A 25,942-nucleotide genomic window follows, 5' to 3' on the forward strand; every position below is an offset into this window, starting at 1 on the left:
TCCAAACCCACTGTCGCTCAGCTCCATTCCCAAAGAGGAAGTCAAAGAGCAGACCTAGGCAGGCCGACTAGTGACTATGTCCCCAACATGGCCTGGCTGCAGAAAGAAGTTCCCGCTCAAACCTCCTCCCCTTGAGTAACTTATGTTTTCTAAGAAAGCAGGCTACCGATCGATGCATTCTTCTGAAGTCTAAGGTGGGAGGAAGGGGAGTGTGAGAGGCGTGGGGAGTGTGAGAGTCGTGGAAAGTGTGAGTAGAAGAGGGAGGGCTTCTCTCAGGTAGGGGCCAGAGGCAGGAGCCCTCAACCCTGTCCAGGCTTAGAATGACCTGGGAGCATTTTACCTCTCCCCAAAGCAATTAAATCAGAGTCTCTGGGGATGGTGTTTGGTGCTAGGTATTTATATAGCACAGCAAGGCTGACAGCCAATGGTTAATAGGTGACCAGTGAGAAACGTTCTGTATACACTGAGGCCAAACATGTTAGAGACCCTCCTCAGACAGAGTGGTTCTTAAACGTCAGGTGCATCAGAATCTCCTGGAAGACTTGTTCAAACACAGATTGCTGAGCCCCACCCCAAGAGTTTCTGATTCAGTGGGTCTGTGACCACCAAGCCCAACATTTGCATTTTTAACAAGTTCCAGGTGACACTGATAATTGCTGATCTGGGACCACACCTTGGCAGCCATTGTTCTATCCTTCCCCAGCCAATCGGCTGAGGCCACGACCCTTCCCCAGCCAATCGGCTAAGGCCATGATCCCTAAAAAATCTTTGTGCTCTTGAAACCCGCTTTCTCTCCGGTATCTCACTGCTGCCACGGTGTAGGTAGAGGATTGAGCTTGAGCTAGCTCGAATAAAGGCTCTTTGCTTTTGCATCGGACTTGGCTCCCTGGTGGTCTTTGGGGATCACGAATTCTGGGCATAACAGAAGAAGCTCCTTTCCTGGAATTTACTTTGCTGTCTACAGGCGCCACATGCTGGGGAAGAAGTCGGAAGCTCTCTGAAGCACATTTCCAGTCAAATTGTATGTTTTATGTCTAATATTTATTAAATATTTTACTATGTGTATGCCATTTCGAGCAAGTGAATCCTAACAATATTTGATAACTCATTCCACAATACATTTTTAACCTTTAAGTCTTAGAGACATAGGAAATCGAAACATTTAAACTCATATGCATATTTTTATCATAGAAAATTATGATAGAGTGGTTAACAAAACTTCCAAGCGTAACAAGATGAGAGGGTGAAATTCAATGGGAGAGGTGGGGTGGAAATATAAGTTCAAGGAGGCAGAGGAACATCGCAAATTTCCCACCACGAAAGAAGTGTTTCCATGTATTGCAAATGGATGACAGTGGTCGAAAAATAACTATGGTGTTTGTAGTTCAGTGAATATATTCAGAAGGGTAATATGATCGTATTAAGTACCAATATTTATACTCCAATGGAAATGGCATTATTTGCATCAAATCATATCGATGATAAAAAAATTTTTTTAAGTTTGTTTATTTTAAGAGAGACAGAGAGAGCATGAGTGGGGGAGGGGCAGAGAGAGAGGGCGAGAAAGAGAATCCCAAGCGGGTTCCACACTGTCAGCACAGAGCCCCACGTAGGTCTTGATCTCCCAACCGTGAGAACATGACTTGAGCTGAAATCAAGAGTCCAACGCTTAACCAACTGTGCCACCCTGATAAAAAAATTTCTGATGTCGTTTTTTTTTTAAAGCATGAGAGTTACAAAGTTTACAGCATTTTTTGTGGGTGTGGGGGCATAAACAAACATTTTGAAAACCACTGCATTAAGCACCTGTGGCCTCATCTGAGGATGGGCCAAGTAGTGAAAAGTGTTTGTCTTAATGAACTATTTAGTGGGAGAGAGGAACTGTCAACAGAATAATACAGGTCAATCACTAATTTGGATATGAGACTTCATTTTAGACTCAACTAGATCTGACTTTTTAAAAGCCCAAAGTGACCCAAAAGTTGTAGGACAGAGTATTATTGACAGAGTATGCTTAAAGGCAACAATTGGATAAAAAGATTGAACTAGTTTGTATTTGTAATTAACCAAGTTCTGAGGGTTCAATAAACCACTTATGCCACATTCTCATTGGAAAAATCAGGACTTTTCCTTTATTCAGTTGAACTGTGAAAGGGCTGAAGAGAATCACAGTGGGTTGCCTGTAAATTCAGCCAGCCCAGCAGCCAGTGTGCACATTCCCAAGAAAGGGGGGGCAGTAGAATAAATGCTTCTCTTACATCACAGAACCTTTGAGAAGGTATCTCAGTAGTGGGAGTCCCTGGGGTATCCTGAGGGAAGGGGGTTAGGGGTGTGAGAATGGTCCTGAAATATAGCTCTTAATGAGTTAGCTGGGATTTTTTTAAAAACTCATTCATACAGCCATGAATAAATATACTTATTCCTATAATGAGATAGGGTTAGTATAAATTTTATTCCTTATTTTATATGAGCACTGAGGAAATTGTTCAAGTAAATACGTGTATGAAATGGAAGATATTTCGTTACAACAAAGTCCCTCAACACTTTGAACTCCACTAGAGCGTTCTGTCATTAAAGATCACTTTTAATGAGTAGCTTACAGCTCAAAAATGTCATCCTTCAGTTTCATTGAAAGTAAACATGTGGAAAACACCTGAGTTGAAAAATATGTGTTACCTGATCCTTAGAACCACTCACCTTCTCCACACTAACACAAAGACAATCTGTCAAGTTGTCCCTTTGTTAGGCACCCCAGAGGTTTGTCGGACCCAGGACAGTGCAGAGTAGTCAGATTAGAGATGAAGTATCTCTTTTTTCTGTACAATGGAAGAGGGACAATTATGAAAAGAGAGGTGGAAAATGAGCATCTTCCTGCTGCCAGGGTCCCCACTGGGCAAAGACATATTAAGAAGTGGACGTAGTAGTCCCCCCTCCTCTGCAGTTTGCTTTCTGCGGTTTCAGTTACCATGGTCAACCGCTGTCCAGAAGTAGACGATCCTCCCTCTGACGTATGGTCAGAAGGTCAATAGTAGCCCAACACTACATCACGATGCCTACATCATCCACCTCACTTCACCTCATCACACAGGCATTTTATCATCTCATGTTATCACAAGGGGTAGGGCGAGTACAGCACAATGAGACATTTTGAGAAAGAGAGACCACATTCAAATAACTTTTATTGTAGCATATGTTACAGTTGTTCCCTTTTATTATTAGTTAGTGTTGCTAATCTCCTACCGTGCCTAATTTATAAATTAAACTTAATCGTAAATGTGTGTGTATGGGAAAAAGCATAGTATATATTAAGGTTTGGTACTAACTTGTTTCAGTTATCCACTGTGGGTCTTGGAATGGATCCCTCCATGGATAAAGGGGGGACTATTGTTTATAGATGTTGATGTTTAGGAACATGTTTTTCCTAAAGCTGTCTATGAGATGCATGTCTATGGGAAAGTTTTTGTGTACTCCAGGGTAAAGTGTTTGTGAGCTAATGAAAAATATATATTCCTGGCACAGAACTTCTGAAACTCTTGAATTTTCCTGGGTGATAGGAGTATCACCTAATGTGGTGACTCTGGGTGGACTTTAGGATGTCTTCTGAATGAGGGCTAGTCACAGGAAGGGCCAAGCCATGATTAGAAGTGTGGAATTTTTAGCCCCACGCCCATTGTCTTAAGGGAGAAGGGCCGAAAATGGAGTTAATGACTGATCATGCCTACATGATGAAGTCTCCATAAAATCCCCAAAGTATGGAGTTTGGTGAACTTCTTTGTTGGTGATCAAGTGGAGGTTCTGGGAGAGAGGCACGCTTGGACAGGACATTGAAGCTCTCTGCCCCTTCCCACATACCTCTATATATCTCTTCCATTGGTATCCTTTATCACATTTTTGGGTAATAAACAGTATACATAAGTAAACTGTTTCCCTGACTTCTGAGACCTGCTCTAGCAAATTAGTTGATCCCAAGGACGAGGTTATAGGAGCCTCCAATCTATAGTTGGTTGGTCGGAAGCACAGGTGACAGCTTGAGCCTGCACCTGGCATCTGAAGTGTGGGTGTGGAGGGGGGCAGCCTTGTCGGACCAAGACCTTACGCTGTGTAATCTGATGCTATCTCCGGGTAGAGTGTTAGAATTGAGTTAAATCAAAGGACACACTGCTGGTGTCCCAGGGACCTGCTCATTATGGGGGCAAACTCTACACACTTTATGACCAAAGTAGTAAAGGAGACACACAGGGAAGAAACACAGAGGTGGGAAACTGAGTTTTCCATTAGGGCTCCAGCTTGGGGACCACTGTGCAGGCCATCTTTCAGGCTCCACCATGTCTCCCACTTATCTGTCTTATCAGCTCTTGTTTTTGCCCCCTGGCACCTTCCCTGGCATCTGCCTGCTGCACAATCTCCTGGGTGGTCTCTTGGCTCCACAGTGCTGACTTCCCAAGAGTCAGTTCAATCCTTTTTCCCTTTACCAGCCAAGCATCTCAGAGCTCAGCCTGAGTCTAGTACAAACCAAACCAAAAAAATGGACATTTGTTTTAAGCATACTTGGTTAGCACCATACTAAAAGCTCAAAATTAAGTGAGGAGGTCATCTTGGGTACCTCAGCAAGGCTCCTTTTCCATAAAGTTATCCAAAAAGAGAAGGAGAAGAGGTAAAGCACTATAGAAACAGTAGCTACTAGAATAATTATGGTAACAGGTATCAGTTACTGCTTTTGCTTACTTATTCTGTGGAGGGAAACTGGCATACATTAACTGAAACGTTCCTCATAATAAAGACATTCTGTGGCCAATTTTATCCTCATTTTACAGATGAAGAAACTAGGAATGTATCAGGCTAGACTGCCTGCCTTTCTACAACTAACTGGTAGAGCCTGAATCAAAACGCACACTGTTCTGATTCCCAAGTCCGTGGTCTTAACCATTATGCCTCCTAGTAGCAAATGCATAAAAAGTAACCATTTATGGTCCACGTTAATACTAAGGATCGTTAAGAGGTAATGTTCCAAGAGCCATTGCCTTTTTATTGCCTTTACCTTCCTGTGTCCTTTACACCCGTGATCTTCCTCTTTTGGCTGCTCCCATTTTTCTTTAGGTGTACCAATGTTTTAAGTTTCTACAGGGCACCGGTGAGTATTGCCTCATTCCTCCCAGGGTTAAAAGGCTCAGTACATGCTGGTCTGGCGGGCAGGATATTCAGGGTTTGGATCCGTTTCTAATGTCACATTCCATTTCTGGACTCTTTTTTCCACTGAAGCCCACACAAAATAATTAATATCAAATAGTAAGACAAGTTCTTCAATAATTAACACCTGGAGAGAAGCCAGCCAACTGGCACCAAAGCCAGACTCCATGCAATTTGGTTTCACTGAGCTGCACAAATAATGAAGAAAAGAACATTTAGTCACCACTGGAGTATTTGGGCTTTAGTGGAGTAATAAAAGCTGGACGGCCACCAGAGATAGGAGATAGGAAATTGGAAGCCCCATGGAGTAACAATGTGGACAGAGGCAGCTAAACTGAAGTGACACATGAATTAGAGATGGGACGTAGCAGAAAATATCATGTGGCCCATGGACAGTGGAAGGCTTTATATGGTTAAAACCACAGATCTCACTGAGCTTTCCTAAGTTCTATGTTGGCAGTCAAAAGAGGCATTTGGATTAGCTGAACAATCGTTCCGAAACCCGTTCCATTCCAGTAGTGCAGGCTTTACCACTGGGCTTGATGAAATGCATGGAAAATGAGTGGAAGTCCCACGTTCATGAACGCCATCTGTTTATTACTGCCCAGCCTTGGTGCTTCAAATCGTCCCCCCGGCCCCCAAAACTAGTTACCCTTCTAGATTAAAGCACTCGCGATGCTATTATGACATGGAATTTAAGAGCATGTTACAAGATTACAACAAGAGAGCCAATCATTTTTCTCTCATCAAAAAAAAAAAAAAAAAAAAGTCAGTAACCTAACTATCTGGCTAGCTTTCCCTCTTCTACCAAGCAAGGTTCAGGACCTGTGCATTACTAGGCAGTAGGGCACACCCACCCACCGGAGCAGGTACATTGCTAGCTCAGACCATCCATGCTGTGACCGAGCAAGAGGGACCACACGATCACGGTATTGCTCTACCATGGCAGGGAGAATGCAGTTTTACTTTGAAAAGCAGTACAAAGTCCAGAGTTTATTACCAGTTTGTTTTGCCTTTTTCTCTTGCAAAGAAAGTAGTTCTGCGAAATTTTCTCAGGCTTATAGAAATATAGTAGAAAAGAAAATCTACCTTCCATTTCAATAAAGTATTCAGTGCCCTGAAAAATCACCCTCACTGGCACGTGAGTAATTCACTTCAGCTTTTTTTAATTGTTAATTGATGTAACATAAAATTAACCATTTTAATATGAGCAGTTCAGCCATCAAAGCCAGACTCAGTGCAATTTGGTTTCATTGAGCTGGACAGATAGTGACGAAAAGGAACATTTAGTTACCACCAGAGTGTTTGAGGCTGCAGTAGGGTAAAAAAACTTAGACAACAGTGGTATTTAGTACATTCTCAGTATTGTGCAACCAGTGCCTTTACCTAGTTCCAAAACATTTTCATAACCCCCAAAGGAGATCCCCTACTTACTAAGTAGTTACTCTGAATTCTCTCTGCCCCCCAGCCCCTGGCAACCACCAGTCTGTGTTCTGTCTCTATGGATTTACCTACTCTGGTTATTTCATATAAATGGAATCATATAGTGTGTGACTTTTTGCATCTGGCTTCTTTCACTTAGCATAATGTTTTCAAGTTTCATCCAGATTGTAGTATGTATCAGTAGTTCATTCCTTTTTAGGACTGAATAATATTCCATTGTGTGGATATACCATATTTTGTTTATCCATCCATCTGTTGATAGACATTTGGGTTGTTTCTAACTTCTGGCTAGTGTGAGTAACACTGCTTTGAACATGGGTGTACTTGTATCTGTTTCAATAGCTATTTTTAATTTTTTGGGGGTATATTTCTAGGATTAGAATTATTAGGGCATATGGTAATTCTGTTTAACTTTTCGAGGAACTGTTAATGTGTTTTCCACAGAGAATGCAACATTTTACATATCACCATGACTCAATTTCTCCACATCCTCAAGAATACCTATTTCCTTCCTTCCTTCCTTCCTTCCTTCCTTCCTTCCTTCCTTCCTTCCTTCCTTTTTCTTTCTTTCTTTCTTTCTTTCTTTCTTTCTTTCTTTCTTTCTTTCTTTCTTTCTTTCTTTCTTTCTTTCTTTCTTTCTTTCTCATAGCCAATCTAGTGAATGTGAAGTGGTTTTCATTGTAGTTATGATTTGCATTTCCCTAATGACCAATGATTTTGAACATCTTTTTATGTGCGTATTGGCCATTTGTATATCCTCCTCGGAAAAATGTCTAAGTTCTTTGCCCATATTTTAATTGGGTTGCTTGTGAGTAATTCACTTTAAAGAGTAATGTTTATGGCTTCACAAAACCATTCATAATTGGTATTTTCTAACTTTTGGGGGAAATAACAAAATCCTGACTCATTATATCTTTACCCTGACACTGTTCCAAGAGATGCTCTTCTGTGATCACAATCCCAGATAATAACTGCACTAACATTTGCTGAGTCCCTACTATGTGCTAGATATTGTCTTAAGTGCTTTTATTTTTTTTAAGTTTATTTATTTATTTTGAGACAGAGCGTACATGCATGTGCAAGCAGGGGAGGGGCAGAGAGAGGTGAGAGAGAGAATCCCAAGCGAGCTCCACACCACCAGCATGGAGTCCTACATGGAGCTTGAACCCACGAACCATGAGATCATGACCTGAGCCAAAATCAAGAGTCAGATGCTCAACTGACTGAGCCACCCAGGTGCCTCTAAGTGATTTTACATGTATTAATTAGTCTAATCATCATAGCCCCATGAACTACATATCGTAGAAGAAAAAAACAAGACACAAAGGCAGTGGATAACTTGCTCCAAATCCTATGGCTACAAAGTGGAGGAACCAGAATTTAAACCCAATTCAGATAGACATTAGTAGAGGTAAAAGATTAGATTGAAGTAGTTCTCAACTTAAATTTTTGCCCCTTAATGGTCCCTAAAAAGTGGTTTTCAGGTTGGTTTATACTCCAGAGTTCTACAAAGCTATCATAACAGGAAGATGAACTACCATGTGCAGAACTAAACTTTCTCAAGAGAGAGACAACCATGAGAGTCTTAACATTTTATCTATGAAAACAGAAAAGATATTGACATGGGCACCTGGGTGGCTCAGTCGGTTAAGCGTCCAACTTCAGCTCAGGTCATGATCTCACAGTTGGTGAGTTGAGCTCCACGTCAGGCTCTCTGCTGACAGTTCGGAGCCTGAAGCCTGCTTCAGATTCTCAATCTCTCTCTCTCTCTCTCTCTCTCTCTCTCTGTCTCTCCCCCGCTAGTACTCTGTTTCTCTTTCTCTCAAAAATAAATAAAACATTAAAAAAAAAAAAAAGGATGTTGGGGCACCTGGGTGGCTCAGTCGGTGAAGCAGCCGACTTCAGCTCAGGTCACGATCTCACGGTCCGTGAGTTCGAGCCCCGCGTTGGGCTCTGGGCTGATGGCTCAGAGCCTGGAGCCTGCTTCCGATTCTGTGTCTCCCTCTCTCTCTGCCCCTCCCCCGTTCATGCTTTGTCTCTCTCTGTCTCAAAAATAAATAAAAACGTTAAAAAATGAAATGAAATTAAATTAAAAAAAAAAAAAAGGATGTTGACAAAAAATAAGCACCCATGGGGTAAAATGGACAACTTTCAGCAAAACACTGTATGAATATCCACTAATGAGTGGGATCGATGAGGGAGGACAGGCAGAATAGGAACGCAGCTTTGGGAGTAAGTAAAGTCCTCGGTAAGACTGAGGGCTCAATAAAGAGAACCCATGGACTGGTCACTCTCTTGTCATCAGGAACACAAGTGAACAAGCTGGAAGACTCATAGATGCATCATCACATGCCCCTTAATGTAAACTGGTGTTTCATACCAAAATTTGCTCATCAAGGAACTAAAAAAAAAAAAAGCTCAGTGGCATGTTCTGTGTTTTAACACAGAAGAAAAAAGCCAGGCTAATTACACTGAGTAAGGTTGGTCTTTTTTCTGTCTTATGTTTTTGTTTTTTTTTTTTTTTCTGTTGTTCTTGTTTTTATTTGTTTGTAACTGGATTCATTAAGCATAGGATGTTTGTAACTGGATTCATTAAGCATAACATCCTATGCTTAATGAATATGTCACTGCACATATTTCTTCTTGAAAATATGCTAAGTACTCTTTGAAGATATTGTTGCCTCAATGAAATGCATTAATAAACCTAAAAATGTTAATATGTTTTAATATAAGTGAGTCATGAACATGAGCTACACCTCATTTCCCCACAGCCTTCATGTCTCCACCCACTTCCCTCCCTTTATTTACTTCCTATTCCTTTCTTTTAAGTCTTTTTCCCTCATTAAAAATGACCTATAACTTTACAGCAAGAACTGAAGTCTATAAGAAACTGTTATAAACCGGAGAGCTAAATGCCAGAACAGAAGGGAGGAGTTTGGAAAACAAAAGCAACTTGAATCAAAGTGGAGAGCAAAACTGGCAAAGAATGAGTTGAGAGCAAACTGCCCAAGGGCATGGATCTGATTGTGTGTTTCACATCTGATAGTAAATGGATTTTGCAAATAGCCAATCATCTAATGTATAGGTATTAATTTTTGAAATATCAGTAGACCGAGAATAAGCTGATGTTTGGTCAAGATAAATACTAGAGACGACTATGACATTGGCCACGGCCTTTATGCAAATGCAGTTCAGAAAAGGCGCAGACAACAGTGAATGTTTCCTAGTCGTTAATGAAATTGCCTGTTACTCCACTAGGCATGTTATCAAGTGATGCTCTTTTCAGAATCTGTTTCATGGATGGTTGAGTGGATGTGGTCATGGGAAAGTGGCTGGAGGAAGAGAGATTGCTAGACAGAGTTAAGAAAGATGTCCCTGTGGAGTAGGGTTTGGAAAAGGATCTGTAAGGAAAAGACAGGGTGACCAGGCAGGAAGGATGTGGGAGGCTCTTTCAGCTGGGGTTAGGGGTGGGGAACAGAGACATCCTGAGGAACAAGAGAGAGGTCAAGAGTGTGTCTGCTTGGGAAAAATGTGAAAAGGGGCCCAGCGAGGTGAGTGGGATAAGAACGTCACAATGTCACTGCACAAATGCAGAGAGAGGGGCTGACTTGTGGCTGGGTCAGAAAGCCTGGAGAGGGAGATTATTCCAGAAGCAGGATTTTGGTCTCAAAAAACCAAAAGCATTGAGTTGCTAAGAGTGTGAGTAAAAGCCACATTGGCAAGGTCTGTCCTTCCAAGCAGGTTTTTGTTTTGCTTCAGCAGATGTTGGAAATCTTTAATGCAACATTGACCTACACAGGCTGAGAGTCATTTCCATCTCCATGATTTATGTGATTGGCAACAAGAAGACTAAAGACCAATGTGTAGAGTGGTGGTTCTCAACCGGGGGCAATTTGGCAATGTCTGCAAACACTGTTGGTCGTCAAGATTGTGTTGGGGAGGTGGTGGTCCTCGCATCTAGTGGGTAGATGACAGGGATGCTCCTGACCACCCTACGAGGCTCAGGACAGCCCCACCACAAAGAATTATCCAGTACAAAATGCCAGTAGTACCAAGGTTGAGAAGCTCTGGCATAGACTCACCCATCATTTTCCTTCTCTTATGCTTCATGCCCAGGAGACACACATACAGTGAATTCTGGAATGCGAGTCTGTGTCCTGGGTGTCAAGATTTGGACTGTCATCTGGAGACTAGCGAGTGACTGAATAGTGACAATAATAACAGCTACCAATTTTGAGTGTCATGTGCTGGGTACCATCCTTTATTAATCTCTCATTAATCCCTATAGCAGCCCTGCAGGTCAGGTGCTCTCAGTTCAGTTCCACAGAGGGAGACGCTGAGAGAGACTCCGTTAGAAAACTTAGGCAGGATCACATAGCACTTAGGATTTGGAAGCCAGTTCTATAGATCCGAAAGTCATGTTTTTTCGGTGAGACTCTTTCAACATCCCCTGTGATGCCAGAGTCATTTTGATTTGGAAAATTTTGCAGTGGAGAAAAAAGGGTCATTAAACTCTCAAGCTATTTGCTTTAACCAATGACATTTTGGTCCATTGCAGACTCTTCTTTGATTGCCTGGGTGAGGCTGAAGCCTAACAAGGCTCAGAAATATCTGTTGTTTTAGGGTTTGGGGAAGTAATGAAAATAAGGTGGCTTTCAGTTAGTCTGACTTTGCCCCTCTCCTGTACCCCTACATTTCATCTGACATATATATATATATATATATATATATATATATACACACACACACACACACACACACACACACACACATATGTGTGTGTGTGTATCACCTTTTTTCTTCCTGCCTGCCTTCCTTCCCTCCCTTCCCTTCCCTTTCCTTCCTTCCTTCCTACCTGCCTTCCCTTCCTTCCTTCCCTTTCCATCCTTCCCTTCTCTCCTCCCTCCCTCCCTTCCTTCCTTCTGTCCTTCCTTCCCTTCCCTTCCCTTCCCTTCCCTTCCCGCCTTCCCTTCCCTTCCTGCCTTCCCTTCCCTTCCCTTCCCTTCCTGCCTTCCCTTCCCTTCCTTCCCCTTCCTTCCCTTCCCTTTCCTTCCTTCCTTTCTTCATTATTCCTACCTTCCTTCCTCCCTCCCTCCCTCCCTTTCTTTCTTTCTTTCTTTCTTGGACAGTGGACAGCCTACAATTCTTTTCATACATAAGTGTTCTATCTTAATTACTTCTGCCCCTTGTTGTGCTATCTCGGCCCAGGTACATTATTAATTATTAGCCCAATGCCATGCCCTCAGCAAGCCTATCATAAACGTTAGCTGTGATGACTATTATTTCTTCATCTTGGTTCTTGTCACACTGTGGGGCTATCTTGTCCATTTACCTGTCTCCTCCGTAAGAGTGGGACCCTCTTGAGAGGCAGAGACTGTCCCTTTCTTATCTTTGCAATACAGCTCCTCACACATGGCTGACACTCAATAAATGCTTAGCGAATGGCTTTTCAATTGGAAAGTAGGCACCAAACACAAGGTTAATGATCCAGGAGGTTGGGTCTTGGTGCTTTCATTCAGCACTTCTTAAATTTCAAAACAGTAACTGAAATGTTAAAAAAAAAACAAACAAAAGTTTTAATGTGCATCCTTGTGAACTAGAATTTTTAAATAAAAGTTAATTTAAAATCCAATAAAGAAGAGGAGAGAAAGTAGAGAAAGAAGCAAGGTGTGGTTCTAACTCTCCTATCACCTCATTTTTTTCTAAAAGAAGTATATGATTAGATCTTGGAGTTAGGAAACCAACAAATGTGTCCGTGAGTCAGAAAGTAGGGCTTTTCTTTTCTTTTCTTTTTTTTTTTTGCATTGATTTGTACAGTGCCAATTACAGAAAATGGTTTTTGTAGTTCTTGGCTTGATGATCACTCTGGAAAATGATTTTGGAATGTTAGTGATTGCAAGAGATTGTTTATTCCACTACTTTCACTCTGATCAAGCCCACGTCTTTCTCTAAAGTATGTCTTATTTTTAGAGTTTATAAATCAAACGGATTGTAGAGATGGAATGCAGCACAAAATGCACTCACCAACAAAAATTCAGCTTGATTCCTTACACAGTCCTTACACAGCAGGAACAAAAGTGTAGCCAGTAAGACTTGTCTCTACCTGAAACTTTGGGCCCTTTTTGAGAATTGTAACGTGCTATTATAAGAAAATCAGAAATCTACCTTTAAAGAAAATTTGATTATTTGAAGAAATATGTAGCAGGAGAGACAAAAACCAACACTTAATTCTTACTCATTCCAAACTTCCGAGACCACAAATTTCAAATATTTAGAGTCCGCTGAAGATATATAAATATTTTAAATGAGCATAAAAATGAGAACAAGCAGAAGAAAACAATTCACAAACATGTGATCACTTCCATATCTAAAGAGAAAGCACGTGCCCTTGTGAACCATGTGTCCTCTCTGCCCAGTCCCTCACCTGAGAGGTGAACAAGTTGAACCACGTGTTTTCAAGTTCCTTCCTGGGCTCTCCTCCATGATTCTCTACTTCTCACTCCCAAGTCTATGAGCCCCCTCATACATCATCCATATTTTACATAATGCCAATCCCACAGCCATTTGGAGGAGGTTTTTGTTTTTGTTTTTAATGTTTTTTAATTTATTTTTGAGACAGAGACAGAGCATGAGCAGGGGAGGAGCAGAGAGAGAGGGGGACACAGAATCTGAAGCAGGATCCAGGCTCTGAGCTGTCAGCACAGAGCCTGACACGGGGCTCGAATTCACGGACTGTTAGATCATGACCTGAGCCAAAGTCGGACGCTTAACCAACTGAGCCACCCAGGCGCCCCTGGAGGAGATTTATTCTAGACACAAGTCCAGTGAGAATCTCCAGTTGGCTTGATAGTGGAACCAGCTTCCAGGGGAAGTCAGGTTATTCAGAGAAGGAGCCCTGTGTACTTGACCGCTGATGAGCTGCCCCTAGATACATTATAGAAAACCATCTTGTGTCTTTGCTGGTGGCATCCTGGTGCCTACAAATCCCCTGCTCCTTGTCCCCCTACTAGAGGCCCCAGCCACTGGGGACCTTCAATTGCCCATGCCCGTCCCCACTTTCTCACATTGACCCTCAGGCTCACCACTGCAGGCTGGTTTCCTTGCCTTGGTGAATCTCATTCAGATACATACCTTAAAGCCTATTGTGCACATTTCATATGAGCGCTTGTGACTATTCCTTAGAAAGTTTTTATGTCTATTAGCTCATTGGCTATTTGGAAATGGCAATATTCAGCCATGATCACAGAACATCTGGTTTCTAAACATAGCCCTACTATTAAAAAGAAGAAGAAACCTGTGTGGTTCTTTACCTTAATTTACTCATCTGGAAAAAATGAGAAATAGCCACAGCCTTTGCTCCCTCAATCAGGTACTCTATGGATAAAATGAGATATATACGTAAAAGAGGTCTGAAAGGTTTTGGTAGGGCTGATGTCAGTATAAAGTAATATTCCACGTGAAATTAATGTTAGAACAATCCCCAAGAAATATTTTTAAATGTGTGTGATGCCTCTTTATGTCAGGTGCCTGATAAATTACAGCTTTCAGATCTAAGTTAATAGAGTGGTGGGAAAGAGTCCTCCCTCTCCCCACGCCTCCCACCGCCTCTTTTCTCCTTGCTTGAAACATCTGGTGGCCCTTTGTAGTTCTGGATGATTTGATTTGGAATTCATTAGTAATAATTGATGTGCTTTCTGGAATTTGTTTAAACAGTTAATCGTGTGGTGAGTAACTAAGCCAAAAAGAATTGTTCGAATGGAGCCTGCCCACCTGGTAGAAGTGAGATGGGCAAGTACTGAATGCTTGGTGCCTGAGGCTCTAGAAAGCTCCCTGGAGCCCTGCCCCATACCCTACCTGGGTGTCAGGGAGGTTGTCCATCATGAGGAAAGTTTGGTGTCTTTGTAGTATTTTTAAGAGCTCCCTTTTGGCAGAGTGATGAGAACAGTCAAAGACATTTCGACTTTTTTTTTCTTTAAAGTTTGTTTATTTTGAGAGAGCGAGCGAGCGAGAGAACATGTACACACTAGTGGAGAAGGGGCAGAGGGAGAGAGAGAGAGAATTCCAGGCAGGCTCTGTTAGTGTGTTAGGCCCACTGTTAGTGTGGAGTCCAACTCGGGGCTGGAATTCAGGAGCCGTGAGGTCATGACCTAAGCCAAAATCAAGAGCCAGATGCTCAACTGACTGAACCACCCAGAACCCCGCCACCCCCTTTTTTTTTTTCGAAGGCATTTGAACTTTAATGACTGTAGGTGATGGGGCCACACTAATACATAGAGCTAGGAATTAGCATTTGAAAAGTTAAAAATCTGGAAATCTGGAGGAAAGTAGTGTCTACAAGGCAACCCAGCGCAGAGTGGGGAGGATTACTGAAAGGCAACTCTGGGGAAAAGCTCATCAACGTTTTCTGGGTCTGGGACCTATACGAGAATCTGATGAAAGCTATTGACAGACATGTGCCACACACGCACGACGTGTACGGATGTGTCTGTGTGGGTATTTGTGTGCAAGGCCATTTGGGTTTATAGACTTCCTGAGGCACATTTCAAGGACCCAAGTCAAGAGCCCCTGGAAAGTGTGATGGTAAAATAACAAATACCATGTCAGTTATGAATCTGCCCACTATAAGTAATTGAAAACCAATCTCTTTTTTTTATAAGCCAAATTTAAAAATTATTAGAGTAATGGGCATAAAATTACTCTGTCAAATTGTTGTAAAGTTTCAAAATGTGTACTCTCAACTTCTGTACCGTCTTGTCAAGCGTCAGTAACACACTCAGCTGGCATGGGTCCATGAGCCGCCCTGTGTTGCCAGCCCTGAACTAGATCACAACTTGCTTATTCAGGGACATCAACCCAGAAATTCTCCCTTCTCTCTATTGAATTGTCCGTTTCTCCCTGTTTACTAGGTAGCTATCACAAACATTCATGCATACTGATTTTTTTAAAATAACTTTTTAATGTTTATTTATGACAGAGAGAGAGAGAGCAAGTGGGAGAGGAAGTGGGGGAGGTGCTGAGAGAGAGGGGGACAAAAGATCCAAACTGGGCTCTGCACTGACGGCTGAGAGTGCAATGCGGGGCTCAAACTCAAAAACCAAGAGATCATGACCAGAGCCAAAGTCTGCCGCTTAACTGACTGAGCCTCCCAGGCGTTCCTCACGTATACTTAGCAGAAAACTCAGTTCAAACTGACTTAATCATGAAGGGAATTAATTGATACTATGTTTGTACAAAAATCTGTTGAAATATTTTAAAGGTTTTTTTTTTTTAATTTTTTAATGTTTATTTATTTTTAAGAGAAAGAGACAGAGCACCAGCGGGGGAGGGGCAGACAGAGAGGGAGACACAGAATCTGAAGCAGGCTCCAGGCTCGGAGCTGTCAGCATGGAACCGATGCAGGGCTCGAACACACGAACCATGAGATCATGACCTGAGCCGAAGTCAGACACTTAACCGACTGAGCCACCAAGGCGCCTCTTAAAGGCTATTTTTTCCCTAAATAGTTCAGCATACTTTTCTAAAAATTAAAATCAGCTTTTTACACAACAATCATGCTAATACCACACTTGAGAAAATGTAATGATAATTCCTTAATAGCATCTAATATTCTAATTTTCCCCAATCATTCCCTCAATGTTTGTTTACAGTTGGTTGTTTTCATCAGGCTCCAAATTACGTCCACATGTTGCGTTGTTTGCTCTATTTCCCTAGACTCTTACAATCCTCAACAGCCTCTTCCCTGTTAATACACACATGCTCATTTTCCCCCATGCCATTGACATGTTGAAAAGATGGCTCAGGTATATTGTAGAAGTTTCTACATTCTGGATTTCTCTCCTGGCTTCTTTATGATGTTGTTTAACCAGCTCTTCTGTCCTTTGTGTATCCTATAAACTGCTAAATTAGATCTAGAGTCTTGATTAAATTTGGGTTCAAACTTTTTGATAAGATATTTGATAACGATGTGATGTATTCATAATGCATGTTGGGGGCATAATGTCTTCTTCTCTCACTTCTAGTGAGATGAAAATTGGTCAGTGGGTTCAGTTGATGACAACTTTATCCCTCCTTTGTAAAGATACCCGTCCCCGTTAGTGATCAACAAATCTTGGGTGAGTTGATACAAAGTGCTATTAAGTATCAAAGAAGGTTACCTCTGCAAAAATTGGATAAAGCTTGAGTTCGTGTAACTTCTTAGGTGAATGCTGTTTCTTTTAACTTCCCTTCCAAAACACATGTAATATTTCCACTCAGTTTCCAGCCTCCAGCCCCCCAGGAAGCATGATCAATATAGAAATTCCTAGACAAGCCTGGGTACTTTTTGCTTTAGTGTGAATTAAGTTTCTGCAGTGTGCTACACTGTTATCCGCTCCTAGTTCTCCTCCTCCAGAGCACAGAACCTGGCAAATTTTGAAAAGATTGATGACACTGAATATTTGGTAATATGTTTTCCACAAAGCAGTGATAGTTGTTAGAAGTCAAATATTTTTCAAGTTTTCATTATATTTCCCTTTTATATCTTTCTTTTTTCTTCACCTGTAGAACCTCCTGGGTTGTTTTTTTTTTTTTTTTCCTTTAGCTTACAACCAAACATTGTCAACATGGGAAGCCATTCATTAAGCTATATATGCTCCCCCAGAGCTTATAAATTGATAGACGATATCATGGAAAGTCTTAAAAGACCCAAGTGTTGATCCTTTTTACTACATACATTGGGCAGAGGCAATTTATGTCTTACTGGTATTCACTCCATTTGAAGTAGTTAACTTTCTTTTGGAATTCTAAAAACATGCCCTATCATTTTTTGCAGTAACATACAACAGTAGAAGAGTCGTTACAGATTACGGTCTCCAATTGTGTTATTGAAATAGGATGTCAGTAAATAAAATAAAAATCTTGGAACTATATTAAGGACAACTAATAGTACCATTTATAAACCTCTGATAAACAAATTTACCATAAATCTTTATGAAGTGTCCTTTCAGATGCAGAAATTCACATTCTTGAGGTTTTCTAAGTACATAAGAATTCTAGGATTTTATGGTTTTGAAGCATCGTAAAGTCATGGAATCTAGCCATGCATCTTATCTGTGACTCTCAGGTTCCACCAAATAAAGGGTCAAGCACCCTGTGCTCTGGCCTCTCCCAGGAGCAGAGCATGCCCCTACTTCTTAAGTACCTGCGATGCACCAGCTATTGTGCGGGGGGCTGGATGACCTCCAGAGGGAACGTTGTGGGTAGGGAGAGTAGGAAGAGTACAGATGAGGAAGAAGAGATCCTTGAACAAAGTGAGATGATGCTAAAAGTCAAAACACAGTGCATCCCGGGATACCCGACAGGCATTCTACTTAGCCATTCCCTCCTGCCCCACCCCCAACCTGGCCATAGAGACGCCTGTTACAGCACACATACATAGTTGGTCTTCTGTCTCCATTTATGTTCTGAAAAATATCATTTCACCACTCAAGTAGTGCTACATTGACCCACATTTCCCGTGGAAAGGTCTGAGGATCTAAATCCTGTAGTAGTCGGGGCGCCTGGGTGGCGCAGTCGGTTAAGCGTCCAACTTCAGCCAGGTCACGATCTTGCGGTCTGTGAGTTCGAGCCCCGCGTCGGGCTCTGGGCTGATGGCTCGGAGCCTGGAGCCTGTTTCCGATTCTGTGTCTCCCTCTCTCTCTGCCCCTCCCCCGTTCATGCTCTGTCTCTCTCTGTCCCAAAAATAAATAAATAAAAAAAAAAGTTGAAAAAAAAAATTAAAAAAAAAAAAATAAATCCTGTAGTAGTCAAGTCAGAATGGGCAGGGTTGTTTTCCCAGTTTCTGTTCTCTTGCGGCTCCATCTGGTGTGACTGAGAATAACTCTGGGGACTCTGTGGGACTCCTGAGAGCCAAGAGATGGCCTGCATGTCCATGTCATTTTCTAGCCCACCCTGGCCCCACTATACCCTTGAACATGGCCGGTGGAGAGTGCCACCTCACCTGCAGACATGCCCGTCTCAGATCCTGTCAGCCAGGGGGACAAGAGGGTGGAGGGGAGTGACTCTGAGCCAAGCTACTCTCACAAGGGGATGGGAAGGAGATGACAACTGCTATCTATAATGCCAACCACTCTGGGACACCCTATACCTCTCTCGGGCTTGGGATGATGTTTCTGTTCCAAGGGAACAAGACTATTATTCTTGTGCACTGGCATGGAAGGTTATGGCTCCCAATTGTGCTTTAGGGCTTTCAGGGTCTCTTCCCTTTCTTCTTTGTCTCTTTTTTCTTCTTTTCCTTAACCTTCCCATTTTTTTTTTTTATTCCCTTCCCTCCTTACTCCTTTTGTCCCTTCTTGCTTCCTCTCTCTGTTGGTCTCTCTCTCTCTCTCTCTCTCTCTCTCTCTCTCTCTCGCTATGTGTCCGCTGCAGATGGGCGAGCATTCTGGGCATTGATGTAGCGACTGAGATAAAAGTCTTGCAGCAGCATGAGGAGGACAGAACAGGGGGCTAGGGTTCAGGAAACCTGGATTCTCTTCTTGGCTTTGTCATATTATTTGTGACAGACAGGATAAGATGAAAGATGTAAATGTGCTTTGAAAATTAATACAGAGCACAATTGTCTATTCTTCCTGAGCTACTGCTCTCATGGGGAGGCTGGGGATGCCCAAGGACAATAAGAAATCTGTTCAATCACCCGTTGCTGTGCCTGGCAGTGGGTCAGAGGCTCCATTCAGCATATAGCACTATTTTTGAGTTTAAAAAGGCCCACTTATGGCAAGAAACCCTGAAGAATTTGTGCAATACCAGACATGCAGTGAAACATGAGAATATAGTAATTCCTGAGCTCGGTTTAAAATCAAGATCAATGTTGTCATTCTGAAGTCACTGTTCCATTTAGCTCCATGCCAAGGATTACTGCCATGCTGAGTGATGGGGCCCCTGGATCCAGCTCTGTACCATGAAAAGCATAACACAGACAGATGTTGTTATCTCTAATTATACTCTTGAATGCGCCACTACTGTTCTCTCCGATCTGGGCCTGTCCCCAAACACATGCCGCAGGGCATACAAGTGACTTTTGACAAACTGCTGTGCGCATGCTCAGAGTGATAATTGCTTCATGACACCAATGCTTTTTCATGCCTTCGTTTCACTTCTGGGTTTCTCAACCCAAAGGATACAAAGGATGGTCAAATAAATCAAATGGGCCACTTTAGAAGCTGAATGGCCGGGTGCAGTTGAGGGCTCCGATGAAAGAAAGCAGGGGTTCTAAGTATGGTTTCCATCCAGCTGCACCAGCATCTCCTGGGAACTGGATGGAAATGCAGATTCTCAGGCCCCACTCAAGACCTACTGAGTCAGAAACTAGAGGACGAGGCCCAATAATCTGTATTTTATATTTTTAAGCTTATTTATTTTGAGAGAGACAGGGAGCGTAAACAGGGGCGGGGCAAAGAGAGAAAGAGAGGGAGAGAGAGAGAGAGAGAGAGAGAGAATCCCAAGCAGGTTCTGTGCACGCTCAGCATGCAGAGCCCGATGCGGAGCTCAAACTCACACAACCGTGAGATCATGACCTGACCTGAAATCAAAAGGTGGTTGCTTAACTGACTGAGCTACCCAGGTGCCCCAAGAGTCTGTGTTTTAGTAAGCCTTCCAGGGGTCCTGATGCTACTGAATGTATCCTTTTCCCACTGCTCGTAACAAATTACCACAAACTCAGAGGCTCAAAGCAACACTAATGTCTTATCTTGAAGTTCTACAGGTCAGAAGTCTGGCTCCCGTTTCAGGCTGAAATTAAAGGGTTGTGAGGGCTCATTCTTCTCCGGAGGTCCTGAGGGAGGACTGTTCCCTTGCCTGTCCCTGTGTCTACAGGCTACCTGCATCCCTTGGCTCGGGGTCCTTCCCTCCATTTCTAAAGCCAGGAATGTGAGCCCTGTCCTTTTCATTCTCATGTTCTCTAACCTGTCTTCCACTTTGAAAGACTCGTGGTTATATTAAGCCTACCCAAATAATTTCTCATCTCATCTCGAAGTCAGCTATTTAACCACCTAGGTTGCATCCAGGCCTGTTGCCACACCGCATGACATATTCACGGGTTCCAGGGATGTCCAAGGTGTGGACAATGTATGTAGCGGGGTAATTCTCCCCACTGCCGTCCGTCCTCCAGCCCCCAGGGTTCCATGTCTGCCCCACATGCAGAATGCACTCACCCCACCCAGGTCCCCAGAGCCTCAGTGCAGGACAACATCAACTCAAAGTCCAAAATCTCACTTAAATCTCATCAGCTCAAAAGTTCCCAGTCTCGTTATCTAAATCATCCAATTAAGATACGGGTGAGCCTCTGGGTGTTATCCATCCCGGGGCACAATTCCTCTGTGCTTGCAGACCTGTGAAACTAAACAAACAACGGTAGGGGAGGCATAGGATAATAGTTATAGACAGTTTTACTCAAAAAAAAAAAAAGGAGAAAAGGGAATCACTGATCTCAAGCAATTTCAAAATCCAGTTGGGCAAACTCCACTTGGTTTCAGGACCTGGGAATAATCGTCTGTGGCTCATTCCTCTGCTCTTTGGGTAAGCTTGTATGTGTTTGTAGCCTGAGTAGCTGTATCCGCCTATTTCCTGAATTTTGAAGGGCCTATAGGCTTCTCTCATTTCACACTCTCTCTGACCCTTTCAGTCCAAGCTGGAGGTGTTTCTGCCGATGTAAGATTCCCAGGAACTTTGTGGGTCTTCCATGTGAGTCATGGTGATTCACTCCACTAGACAAGGGGATCCTCCCCAAAATATTTTTCAGATAACCTCATGTTAATTTTTGGCTTCTGTTGAGTTGGCTGATGGGATCTACGAGGCCCACTTTTCATCTATGATAAGACTTTTTTGTGACCCAGTTTTCTGAATGTTTAGACCTTATAGGGCATTATTAAAATATTGCCCAGCCATCCTCTCAGCTTTTCCTTGATGGCATGCTTTCCAGACACTGAGTCTCTGTCTAAGCATCTTTAGCAATCTGGGTAAGCTGAGAATTTTCCAAATAGTCAGATCCTGGTTTCTTTTGGTTTAACTCTTCTTCTTTCAATTTATCTTGTCTCTTTTACATTTTACTCAAAGCCGAGAAACCAAGCCACACCTTCAACACCTTCCTTGGAAATCTCACCCACTGCCCAGTATCATCACTCGCTAGTTTTGCTTTCCATGTAAGTGCAAGACACAATTCCACTAAGCTTTCTTCCCCCATATAGCATGGATTCCCTTTCCTCTACTTTCCCATCACACGATCTTTATTCCTTATCTATGCTTTCTTTACCATGTTCTTCATTTGCCCCTAAATCCTCACTAGCAGAGCCATTAGCAGCATCTAAATTTCTACCGACAGTCTGTGCAAGGCCATTTGGACTTTTCTGTCATGCTCTTCAAAATTCTCCAGCCTCTACCCACTGCCCAATTCCAAAGACACTTCCACATTTTTACGTAGTTGCTACAGCAGCACCCCCACTGAGGGTACCAAAATTTGTATTCATTTTCTATTACTGCCATAACAAAGCACCAAAAGTTTAGTGGCTTAAAATAATACAAATTTCTTATCTTACAGTCCTGTGGGTAGAGTTTCAACAAGGGTCTCAATGGACTGAGACAAGGCGTCAGACTAGTCAGCGTTCTTTGGACTTAGACTTTGACGTGGAGAGGTTAAAAACGTGTTTACAACCATACAGCTGGCACGACAGTGGGACATTTGGCACAATGCTTAGGATACAACAGCAGTTTAAGAAATATTCATCATAGGTAGATATGACTATAACTTTCATTGCTGGCCGAGAAGATATTAAGATGTAAACATTCAAAGAACTCAAAGAAAAATACAAAGAGATGGAAGCAATCAGAATATGATAACTATAAAAGACATAGATGCTCCACCATAAGAATAAATGGCATTCCTGAACTAACTAGCCTGATAAATGGATCAGAAAAAGTATTCTGAGATAGTATACAGGAAAGTTTTCCTGAATTGGAGGATAAAGTGAGTCTGTAAATGAAAAGTTCACACTATATGCCAGGAAAAACTCATACCAAGCAACCAAAATGAAAAACACTCTGGTTAAATTATTAAAACTCAAGAGTTAAAACAAAAACAAAAACAAAAAAAACCCTCTAGGCATCCATGAAGAAAAATAAAACTATCTACAAGGGCGAAAATTAATATCTCAAGTTTCTCTAAAACAATATCTAATGGTGAAAGATAATGGAACAGTGTATGAAATTCTGAGGCAAAATGTAATTCAAGAGTATTATATCTAGTCAGATTATATTCAGAAACAAATGCAAGAAATAAATTTACGTTCCTTCCATACAATGGTAAACTATGTAGGCTTCCAAGAATAAAGCAGCTCTCTATGTCCTATCAGAACATTGATCTATCAGTAAATAATCTCCAGGATGTAAAGTTAACTGAAAAAAAAAAAAAAAAAAAAAAAAAAAGATGTTAACCAATAGACATAGAATAACAAATTTTATTTAATGTTACTTTGTAACTTTTGAATTTTTGCTGTGGCCACATAGTTTTTGGATTACATATATAAGAATATTTTTAAAGAGAAAATAAATACATTTTAAGTAAATATTTTAATAATAAATATATATTTTAAAATAAATATTCTAATTTACTTAAACCTTCAAAGTTGTTATCATGGGGCACCTGGGTGGTGCAGTCAAACATCAGACTCTTGATCTCAGCTCAGGTCATGATCTCACAGTTTGTGAGTTCAAGCCCCACACTGGGCTCTGTACCCATGGCACGGAGCCTGCTTGGGATTCCGTTTCTTCTTCTCCTTACACGTCCCCCACTTGTGCTCTCTTTCCCTGTCCCTCAAAATAAATAAATAAAGTTTTCAAAAAAGTTCTCATCACAAGAAAAAATGTTGTACCTATGTGTGGCGAGGGATATTAACTAGACTTACTATGGTCATCATTTTGTGGCATGTACATATATCAAATCATCATGTTGTACACCTGAAACTAATATAATGTTACATGTCAATTATATCTCAATAAAAATATGTTTAAGAGAGAATAAATGTAAGAGACAATCTCAACATGAAATAACTCAGTTAATATGGTTTTTATGATTTTTTTCTTTAAAAAAATTCATTTGGCGGAATTCAGGTATCTCACGAAAAATCAAAATAACACAGAGATGGAGAATCTGTAACAAAAGCACCATTGTTGAAGGCTGTTCCATGTAAGTATAAATTAAGACTAATACTTGGGGTATTTGGGATTGCAAAATGGAACATAAATGTTATGAATTCTGCTTAACAAAACAAAAATAATACACATCACAAAATCGGGAGGTGGGATTTGAGAAGCTGGAGGGCATTTTCATGTAAAGCATTGATTGACATTGCCTAAAAATTCTTTTTTTTTTTTTTAATGTTTATTTATTTTTGAGAGAGACAGAGACAGAGTGTGAGCGGGGGTGGGGCAGAGAGAAAGGGAGACACAGAATCCGAAGGAGGCTCCAGGCTCTGAGCTGTCAGCACAGAGCCTGATATGGGGCTTGAACAACCCACAAACTGCGAGATCATAACCTGGGCTGAAGTCGGATTCTCAACCAACTGAGCCACCCAGGCGCCTCTTAATGTAAATAAAAATAAAATAAAGACTCAAACGAATGGCACACTACACCCACCTTTAGAAGAATCATAATATACTTGAGGTTTTAAAGGACTTGAGTAGCCATAGTAAACAAATGAATGGCATTTCTCAAATTAACTACAAAAGACTTTTTCACAGGAGTTTCAGGGAACATATCTCCAAGAATGCAGCACCAGTCATAACAGATGCAAGATGAGAACCATCAGGAATTATGCAAAGAATTGGGGCTATTTGATCCAAAAAAAAAAAAAAAAAGAAAAAAGAAAGAAAGAAAGAAAAGAAAAGAAAAGTAGAGCAACCTTCATCCTCAAGCATATGATGAAGGGTTGTTGTAAATAAAACAGTATACTGTTGGTCTCTATATACATGAATTAAGCCAGAAGAAAAGGACTACACAATCCAATCAAGTATTTTTTGAATGTTAATCATCTACTCAGAACAGTGTGAAAACCACAGGAGATGAAGGTGTAGAAGAAAAGATCCACACTTAACACATTCTCCTTGGAGATAAAAAAAAGCTTTCTGAAACATCAGTGTAAAACCACATGAAGCTTTGAAATTAAACATCACAATTTGTAGTGAAAATGACAAGATGATAGAGGCTGTGGGGTGAGGGGGAGCGCTGTGGGAGATGATGGTGCTGTAAACTGGTTGTATGAAGTCATTGGGTAGGAAGCAATACTTTCATACAAGTTCTAAGCCACCGACAGAATGTATGTCAATGTGGAAATGTTCTTTTGGAAAAAGTACTACTTTTGCTTCTACAAAGAAAGGAACCAGGGTTTTTCACCCAGCGATCGGTAAGGTGTTCAATACAAAAGGCTGAAAACCATAGTCCTAATGTCCACCCAGAGACTATTGTGATCAATCCAAAAGATCAATTCTTAAGAGCTCCCCCGTTGCTGAAATAGGGCACAATACTGCAGCCAATGGCAGCTTAATGCCGAGCACATTCTGAAGTGACAAATGCCTTCGAAAATATGATTCCAAAGTGGAAGTACTCACTGTGAGCCCTGGGATGACAGAAGACGTCAGTGGGGAAAGGACTTTGCAAAGGAAAGTACAAGATTCTGCACCTTACTATGGATGTTTGTTTTGTTTTGATTTGATTTTGGATCTAATCAATATTCTTTACTGGAGAGCGGACGTTCAGTAGGAACTGGAAATAAAAAGTTCAACCAAGGGTGTCACTTGCTTTGTTTCAACACACATATTTGTTTTCAAAACAAATAAGCAGAAAACAGCCTCCAGAGTCTTCCCTTTGTGACTGCTTTCTCCAGGTGACATGAAACGAACACAGCCTCCCACACCAACCGGGCCCTGTGCCCCTTGGGAGGCGGCTGCGGAGGGCTCGCAATGCGTGGGCTGGAAGCATCCAGTCTCTGACAGACTGGAACAATCCCATAGAGAAGGGTGGGGGGTATCGCACTGCATCCTCGGAAGCTGCTTTCACACTATGTGAAGGCCCCTTTTATATGGAGGTTTTTTAAATATATAAACTCGATTCAAATGGGAATTCATCAAGCCTCAAACTTCTTTTTCAAAGGAATCCTATAACAAGTCTAGTTAGCTTGTTTTTCATAACTTGTTTCAAACTGACTGTTTACTGGGGCACCTGGGTGGCTCAGTCAGTTGAATGTGTCTGACTCTTGATTTTGGCTTAGGTCATGATCCCAGGCTTGTA

The 25,942-nt window shown here is 41.7% G+C and overlaps 1 long non-coding RNA gene across 1 annotated transcript in view; it reads left to right on the forward strand.

Annotated features, from left to right (window-relative positions):
• LOC131495063 (uncharacterized) overlaps positions 1–25,942 on the forward strand; it is a 62,825-nt gene that overhangs the window by 24,796 nt on the left and 12,087 nt on the right. The window contains exon 2 of the long non-coding RNA XR_009253738.1: positions 23,767–23,842. This is a non-coding gene — a long non-coding RNA (uncharacterized LOC131495063). The remainder of the gene's footprint in view (positions 1–23,766; positions 23,843–25,942) is intronic.

Source organism: Neofelis nebulosa, chromosome 14 (genome assembly GCF_028018385.1).
Source record: "Neofelis nebulosa isolate mNeoNeb1 chromosome 14, mNeoNeb1.pri, whole genome shotgun sequence".
Taxonomy (NCBI): Eukaryota; Metazoa; Chordata; class Mammalia; order Carnivora; family Felidae; genus Neofelis; species Neofelis nebulosa.